Raw genomic sequence first — 10,000 nt, forward strand, 5'->3', positions numbered from 1 at the left:
TATCATCAGAGCAACTGAAACATGTCAAATAATGGGTATTTGAACTGGAAAAAGTAAGCTTTGTAAAAATCACCATATTTTAACTCCTACAATTTTATCTCAGAGAAATAGAACTATGCCAGTAAGTTGTAAGGTACTAGGACTGGGGGCTGAAACTAATGGTATTTCCTGTCTATGGCCAATTCTGTTTTGTTGCATAGATGTTACTGCAAATTTTCCATGATTTTAGTGATTGCCTGACTACATGACTTTTTTCCCTTACCTTTCCTGTGCTTTTTTCCCTCAATGTCAGACAGTCACAAATTCCTTAGCTCATACACACCAGCTCCTTTTCCTTCTACTAACTCAAGATTAGTTATTGCTATATATAGTCCCTTCTTATGAAAAATGTTATGCCCAGCCTTTCTAAGGGCAAGAAAACAATCATTTCTAACATAAGCAGAAAGGGAAAGCATAAGGAGACAGTAGTCTCCTCACTATGGCACTGTCAGTATGTGTGTCCTAGTGATAATTGTTTATTGAGATTGTGAGGACAATGCACAGTGCTCATGATTAGACACATTAACTTGTTAACAATGAGCAGCTCTGAGAGATAGAAAAATTCCTTACTATAGTGTGTGTGTGTGTGTGTGTGTGTGTGTGTGTGTGTGGTGTGTGTGTGTGTATGTGTGTGTTGTAAATAAAGACCCAAATGATAGGCAATTTCTTGTGCACATAACTAATAAATGGCAACACACACAGGAATGCGTCCCTCACTTCACCACACCTTACTTACTAGTGTAGATTGGGGTGGGGGAATCCTTGAACGAGGAGTTGCAAGACTTATATTTAAACTCCTGAATTTGCTGGATCTGGCTTTAGGATGCTGAGTAAATTTTAACCATTTTAACCCTCAGCCACCGAGAATGTAAAATTAACACAATATTGATGAATGCAGCAGTAATTGAATATATTTATATAGGAGGAAAGTGCTGTGTAAATTCCAATATATAATTATGCTACTTGTTTCCAGTTTTTATTCCCTGTCTTCCACACTTCTAATAAACATAATTGATGGCAAGGATAGTAATAGTATAAATGTAAACATATTTTTATATAACACATGTCTCAGTAATAACCTTGAAATAAAAGACCAACCCTAATCTGATGTCAGTGAATAAATAGGGAGACACAGTGCAGACTACATATTATAGGCTCTCATACAGCTCACAGCTAAAGAAGGAAAAGCAACAGTAAGTGAGTTCTATGTGTCTTTTTCAGTTTTCCACTAGAAGAGGAAAAGGGCCAGGTAAGGAAATGCTAATTAGAAAGTATGTTATTTCATCTTCAAAAGCTGCCTGTCCTTCCAAACAAGTGGAAATACACCAGTGACCAAAGGGGCACTAGGACTAGAGACTGGGACAATGACATTCCCCATGTTATGACCAAGTTCCACTCATCACATACAGTATTATTTCAAAACATACATGGAAAGATACTGTACCTTTGGAATATCAAAGGATGACAACACTTTCTATGAAAAGCTAAAGAAGGCAGCATCTGTGACTGTGGTTCTTCTATCTCATGATACATGCCTGAATGGTATTTAATGCCATTACTGATATCAAGCAGCAAACTTGTACAGGGAAAAACATATCAATAATAAATATAGTTTAGTAAGTTCTGTCTGTGAGCCCATGGCATGATGGGTGAGGCTGATAGTTGTTTTAAAAACTTCTATGTGTGGAAAACCAAATAACAGAAAGACTAACTCACATATTAGACACACCCATTAAGAAGTCTATCTTTTACATTGTAGGCCATGCAGTTCAAAAAGAGTATCATATATACTAGAAAAAGCATGAATTTTGGAGTCTTTAATTAAAATATAGATTACAATTTACTCTCTCTAACATGGCCTTCATTGGACAAGTCATTCATTCTTTCTAAGCTCCAATTTACCCACCTGAGAAATGCACATAAGTATAGCTGTTCCACATGTGTTTTATGAATTAAACAAAGTAATATTTTTTGTACTTACAAATTTTCTTCTCCTGGTTGAATTTCATTGTGGAAATAAGTGTAATTTGCATAGATGGGGCAAAAGGAAACTATACACTTGAACCCTAAGGTTCTTAAATATTACAGTAATAAATAAAAAGTATTGTATTTCATTTTATGCTTAGATGACAGGATTTAGTCTCATAATTCAGGTAAGAAAATAAGGAGTCAAAAGGTCAAGCTGTATTGATGAAACTGAAACCAAAGTCTGCTCTTCTGACTGATAACTAGATTATAATTTTGGCATATTTGTTATTAAAAATATCTGAGGGCTTTAATATTTAGTGTTCCAGAGAAACAAATTTAGATTGCCCTTCAGTTGTTGTATAGTTTCATCAACTGTACAAGTAGATATGAGATTAGTTTTACACACTACTTTCCTAGTCAGACAGTTCTTAAGTATTAATGCTGAAGACAATTTCTAAGAAAGTGAAATATACAAACCTTATTTGCTTCAATATATCTTGCATAGTTTTCCCCATTTGATAATGGTTCTTCACCATCTGAACTTTCTTGCTTATGCTTAGTATTAAAGTAGGTATCTCTTAGAATCTGCAATCTAATTATCTGAAAACTGAATCAAATAGGTTCAGCTTATATGGCATTCTTTGTCTTCTAATTTTTTTCCCTCTGGAACTAGAAAAAATAGGATTGTAGAGAGATTCAGGTTATGTTAACACTCCACTCCAGATCGGTGATTTGAAACTTCAGATAGTTGCAATGTGCAGTCTTAGGTTTTATCATTTTTGCCTGATATGGGGAAAACTATGCAAGTTTGCTGTGTGTGTTTTGGTTTTCACTTTTTTTTTTTTTGGGGGTTGGTCTTTGAGATGGTATATCAATGTTTAGCACAGAATAATCTAGAATACACATCACAGACCAAGCTGACCTTGAGCTTGTAGGAATCCTCCTCCCTCTGCCTTCCAAGTGCTGGGGTTGTTATGCCTATGATCCTCCACACCTGACTTCCTTTTGATTCAATAGATTAGACTTTCAACTGATCAGATTGGTTTGTTTGTTTCACTCAAGAACAGTTTTCACTTTATACCATCTAACTAGCAAAATTGAAAATAGTGCCCAACACTAACTGTTCAATGGAGGGAGGCTGGAGACTTCTTGCAGGCTACTAAGTATGTAAACTAACTGAGCTATTCTAGAGAGTCGTCTGTCAATATTCTGTAAAAATTAGGTATATATATTTTCTCCAACATTCAACAATACCATACTGGGCATAAACTTTCAGGCAACTTAAAGAAGATTCATAAAGTAATTTGAATGAGGGTAATTAGTTTAGTATTGAGGATTTTCGAGTACTCAGATGCTCATCAGAAGGGAGACGCAGGTAAATGAGGATAGCTGTTAGAAAATGAACTTGTGTACATACAACAACATAGAACTTAAATGCTGTGATATGTGAGAAACACATACAAGAATGTATCATAAAATGTGAGTGAAAATCAAACACACATGTGAAAAACATATTTTGAAAGATGATTTAAAAGAAATACCATGGAACATACATCAAATGCATTAGAATTGGGCCTGAAATGTACTTGCTAACAAGAACTAAAAAGTTTTGAGGCGACCGATACTCGGAAAGTCTTGAATGCCTTCAAAACAATACCTAATACATTTTTCTGGGAAATGAGCAAAAGGAAGAAATACCTGTTGAGTGACAATCATGTGTCAGGTACTTTGTTCTCTCCCCTCCAAAGACTAAATAAAAACATTCTTTCCTTGACCTCCCAATTTGGCTAGGAAAACAAATACATATCCGTTGGGTAGGTACTATAACAGACTTTAGTACTGTAGGTACTGTAAGGTACTGCAGGATACTTAAAGGATTACTATTATTTATTTTACATCTGATGTCTATTACTTGATACATATGTAATTTTATGTCATGATAATTAATGACTGAAATATTTCATACTTTTTATGTGTCCCGGTTCAATTAAGATGGATAGATCTGTCTGACATAAAGTCATACTAGATAGCCTAGCCTCCCCTTGTTTCAGCCTCTCAAGTACTGAGGTTGCAGTGCACTGCCACCCTTGGTATGTGTCTGATTTAGCCTCCTTTCTGATTGGGACTAGGTAAGGATTACAGGCTGTTGAAATGTTATGGTGCCATCTGCTGGTGGAAATGTTTCATCCATTTACCACTTTATTCTCTGCTTCACAGTTTGTTTTCAAAAATATAAACAAACCCATCCTATCTGGACATCATATCTAGAGTAGGATAATTGTGCTTAAAGTAATCTCCAAAATCACCTTACTTCAGCATCTGGTTTTTATAAAGGAGGAATTACAAGAGTTTGTATGTAATGATGGGGCTGGATATTGAACATAGGATCTTGGGCATGCAAAACAAGCATTTTACCACTGTGTCATACTCCTAGTTTTCTTTTTAATTTTTATTTTGACAGGAAGTCTCACAGAGTTGGCAAGTTATCACTTTGTATAGCTCAAGCTTGAACCTGTAATCCTCCTGTGCCAGCCTCCTGAGTAGCTAGGGTTCTAGATCTAAACCATCAGCTCTGGTTTAAGATTTCATCTTCTTTAAAGTAGCGGAGCATGGCTATACATGTAAACTGTGCAGGCAGGCAGGCAGACAGACAGACAGACTCGTGCACACACACACTCTTCCATGCTTATTTTCCCAGATAAACATAAGCTCATTTAAAGTATTGTGAAAGATGTTTATTTTAAAACTTTTATATAATGCTCATTTCCAAGTAGACTTCCTTATAAGAGTTAATTTCAGTATAAAAAGAAACTTTGAGATTAGACCTAAATTCACTTCAGCTTTATCATGTATTATAAGCCTTAAGGAAGATGTTTAGATTTCTTGCATCACCTTTTATGCATAAAATAGAAGCAGATTTCTTAAAATAATTTTGGGAAGCATACAAAAATACACAGCAATGTCAGAAAAGTTCAAAACTGAACTTACCCAAGATACTAACGTGTTTTTTTAACCTATCATCAATGAAGCTAAAAACTAAACCCTGTATGATTCTTTAATGTTTACACTTATAATGCAAATAGTTGAAAAACCTAAGACATTCCATAACACTGATTCCAGGTAGGATGTAAACTGTGTTGTAATAAATACTGCACATCTGAGCAGGTCCACAGATCCAACAGAATCAGCATCATCTAGATGCAAAATGAAATCTAGCTCCATTATTGAAGAAGAACATAGTAGAAGAAGAAAACTAAGTCCTTTAAGTTGTTTTTAACTTATGTATACACAGGTGACCATTCACACATACACACAAATCCTAAATAAATAAATATACTTTTTTAAAAAATAAAGTCTAAAGGATCCGAAACAGTCTATACTTTGTAAACTCACAAAATCAAACAGCCAAAAATTCAACAAATAAAACCCCAAAATATTTCCCAGGGAACAGACTCAAACAAAAGATGCAGGATGAGGGGCATGCTAGGAAACTCAGTCTTCTGGGCATGCCATTGCTTTGGCACTCATCAACTCAAAGCAGCAGTGCCCGCCTGCATAACATCAATCCAGCCAAAATTCCAGAAAACTTATGGGAAGGTGTTCTCCAGGTCCCATCTTTACTTAACAGCTGATGGCTGCTGAGGGGGAGAATCATTCTTTTTAATGCTTGGCCTTTGATAGATTCCCCATGTTCCAGTGGATGGCCCCATAACTGTGCCTTAATTACCATTCTACTGCTTTAAAGAAACACCATCATCAGGGCAATTTATAAAACCAGGCATTTAATTAGGGGATTTTTTACAGTTTCAGAAGATGAGTCTATGACTGTCGTGACAGGAAGCATGGTAGCAGGCAGGCAAGTGTGATGCTGAAGCAGTAGCTAAGACACATCTTACTCAGAGACTGTAACAGAAAGGCAGAGACTGGGCCTGGGATTGGCTTTTGGAACCTCAAAGCCCACCCCAGTGACACACTTCCTCCAAGGTCATACTTCCTAATCCCAAAAACAGGTCCACCAACTGTAGACTACACATTCAAATACACAACCCTATACAGGCCATTCTAATTCAAACCCTCACACCTGTGCATATATGGGCAACACTAGTTGGACTTAGTCGGCTATCAAAGACAAAAAAAAAAAAAAATGATGATGTTAATTTTGGAAGGAGCCTTGTTAGGGGATTTCAGGGAATTTGGAAGGGAGTCACAGGAAGAGGTCATGTTTCATTATATACAAGTATACAATTCTCAAGAATAAAAATTACAATAAAAAACTCAAGCCAAATTTTTGGCATGAATGGCAAGGTGCTCTCCAGGTCCATCCCTTACTGGAAGTTGAGAGTTGGGAGGTGGAAGAATCATTCTTTTGTATCTTTTTTTTTTTTTTTTTTTTTTTTTTGAGGGTGTTCCCAATAGGTTTCCCATGTTCCAGTGGGTAAAGAAATATATATACAAAAATCATTTGTTTCATAGTTTTGTTGCCTGCAAGTCCAAATAGTGTGGGACTCTCAGAGTACAACCATACTGTCCCCTCACAGTAGGTAGCATCAAGATAGGATTATGTATGAGAAGAACACATGGCAAGGCCTGAAACCACAGCACTAGGAGAACCCGTCACAAGCTCCCACAGTGAGTATTTGTTAAAATGTTGTCACTGTCTATTAGCATCACTGGGACCAAGCTACAAACACACAATGTACACATTGGTGTACATACATATCAAGGCCATAACCAAACTATACAAGTGTCTTTTTGTAACTTGTGTAACATAGCAATATAACCATAGTTTAGTAGTTTATCTTTTTTTTTTTTTTTTTTTTTTTTTTTTTTTTTTTTTTTTTTGGTTTTTCGAGACAGGGTTTCTCTGTGTAGCCCTGGCTGTCCTGTCCTGGAACTCACTCTGTAGACCAGGCTGGCCTCGAACTCAGAAATCCGCCTGCCTCTGCCTCCCAAGTGCTGGGATTAAAGGCGTGCGCCACCACCACCCGAGTAGTTTATCTTTTAATCATCATAGGAAATAAACTTGCTTTGCATGTCACACAACAAAACCCCTGAGTGAATAAGCATAAAAGATACTGTCTTACAATAAAAAAAAATCTTCTCCTTGCAATAATGGTAGTGGATGCAGAGACATACAGCTTCTGAAGGTACTGAAAATAGGTGGTGTTTGGGTTCTCAGCCCTAAATAGGAACAATATTCACACTGCCCTACCTAAAGTTCAGGAAACATCATGGAAGAAGGGGGAAAGGAATCTAAGAGCCAGAAGATAGAGTCGAATACTGTCTTCTGGATATGGACAGCCAATGCTGTCATGACTTCAAAACAGCTGGCTATACTCAGCAAGTCTACACAGGAATGAGCCTATCAACAGGTGGTTAGGGATGGGCCTGTGGGACCTGCTCTTCCCTGCTAAGCTACCAGCTACTGATGGATTCTGAAAAAAAAAGGGGGGCAGTCATGTCTTCAGTTGTGTACCATCTGGAAAACAACTAAGGTCTAATTAACTGTTTAAAAGCCATGGTCACACACATGATCCTGGTTAAACTCAGTGGGTCTCAAACAACAATAAGAACAACAACAAAAACCCTGAATGTTTCAAAGGGAATTGTGGTCAGCCCTGAAATCATATATACAAGTAATGTTAAACAAGCCGAACAGGTTGTATTTGAGTATTTGGGTATATACATTAGTATAAATACATATGTATATATGTATACATATATACATACTATGTGTGTGTATTATTTATATATATATTGGGGGGCATGAATGTGAGATTCAGCAAACAGGGTATGTGGGAGGGGTTGGAGCAAAGAAGGGGAAGAGGAAAAATGACATAATTATAATTTCTAAAATAATATAATAATAAACTTACAAAATTTTCGTTTATATTATTAGCTTATCCTTCATAATTTAAAATATGAAATCCAAAAACAGTAAAACTGTTAAGAAAATCATTAAGAAAAGGAGAATTGAACTGGAGAGATGGCCCAGCGGTTAAAAGCACTGACTGCTCTTCCAGAGGTCCAGAATTCAATTCCCAGCAACCACATGGTGGCTCACAACCATCTGTAATGCGATCTGATGCACTCTTCTGGTGTGTGTCTGAAGACAGCTACAGTGTACTTATATAAATAAAAATAAATAAATCTTTTTTTAAAGCGGGAATTATAGGCACAAGGAAGTGGGCAGGGATGACAGGAAAAATAAAAAAGGTAGAGGCTATAGTAGTAAGGATTTACATATTTATAAAGTTGTCAAAGAACAGATTCAATAAACATTTTAAATAGTCTTAAAACTGATTTTTCAAAAGATAATATAGATTTAAAATAAAAGGAAAAACTAAATAAAAAGGACATTTTTAAAAAATAAAAAAAAAAAGCATATCAAAACAGGGTTAAGAAAGATCTAACGCAAGTATGATAGAAGATCCTAAAAAAGAAAACAAATGTAGTGGGACAAAATAGATATTAAAAATAATTAATTAAAATTCTTCAGCAAAAATAAACTATATGTTAAAAGGACATGTTGTATCACAGTGACGCACATATATATTTTTTTCTAGTAAAATACTGCATAAAAAAGCAAAGTGCCAAAAGAAATGGTTCCGCATCTAAGATGTGTTTCTATAAGATGTGCTGATCTTAGAAAGAACCAACTAGACCCCCCCAGAGCTTCCAGTGACTAAACCACCAACCAAAGAGTACACATAGAGGGACCCATGGCTCCAGCCACATATGTGGCAGAGGATGGCTTTGTCAGACACCAATGGGAGGAGAGGCCCTTGGTCTTGTAAAGGCTCAATGCCCCAGAGTAGGAGAATGCCAAGGCAGGGAGGTGGGAGTGGGTAGGTGGATGGGGAAACACCCTCATTGAAGCAGAGGGAGGGGGAAATGGGAGAGGAGAGTTCCAGAGAAGAAACTGAGAAAGGGGATAACATTTGAAATGTAAATAAAGAAGATATCCAATAAATAAATAAATAGGAAAGAAAGAGCCAAAGTTCAGATCCCATCACCCATATCAAGCAGATAAGTTCAGCTCCAGTAAAATATGACACCTTTCACCTCTGAAGTACACATACACACCAATTAAAACTAATAAAAATAAATATTTTTAAGAAAAAAATCCTTTGCACAAACAAAAAGACCAAGTTACTTACAAGGGTGAAAATCAAATTTATCATCAGTTTTCAACACCAATATTTTATTCTGGGCAATAATAAAACAGGCTGGAGATACCCAAGGGCTGAAAATGTAAACCAGGGATTTTATATGAAGCCAAAATGATGATTTCCAAGTATAAAGGCTAGAGAAAAACTGTTAGGGGATGTAACAACTCAAAGAATGCTCCCAGGAGTCCTTCCAGAGAAATCTGTTAGAAAACAAACTCCACACAACACCAATAACTGAGGAGATTTCTATTTAAGAGCTGACTGTAATCATTAGCTGTACATTTACTTACAGAACTAAGACTAAACAATGGTTACAGGGAATAGAACACAGGAGGTAATGGTTATAGCCTCTAAGAACATACATCCAATACCACAAACAAAAACTAAGCCAAGGATGAAAAAATATAGTAAGTTTGCTGATTGAATTACTAGAGTAAAAAAATAGTACTAAAAATCAGATGCTGATAGAGAAGGAACAACAGAGAAAGATTATGCATCATTCTGATACTGTTTATATTAGAATTCAAAAAAGAAAAGAAAGGGAAGGGGAAGGAGAAGGGGAAGGGGAAAGGGAGGAAGAGGAAGGGGAAAGGGAGGAAGGGGAAGGGGAAAGGGAGGAAGGGGAAGGGGAAGGAGGGGAAGGGAAGGGAAAGGGAAGGGAAAGGGAAACTCAAACTCAAGTGGATTGTTCTATACCTAGGGAAACTGGGTGTTTTTAATAATCTTGCTCTATAGATTTGACTTTTTTGATACAAACTTTTACTTAAATATAAAAGACAAATGTTTTCAAAACATCTCTTAAATTGAAAATAAAACCATGT

Source organism: Arvicanthis niloticus, chromosome 1, assembly GCF_011762505.2.
Source record: "Arvicanthis niloticus isolate mArvNil1 chromosome 1, mArvNil1.pat.X, whole genome shotgun sequence".
Lineage (NCBI taxonomy): Eukaryota > Metazoa > Chordata > Mammalia > Rodentia > Muridae > Arvicanthis > Arvicanthis niloticus.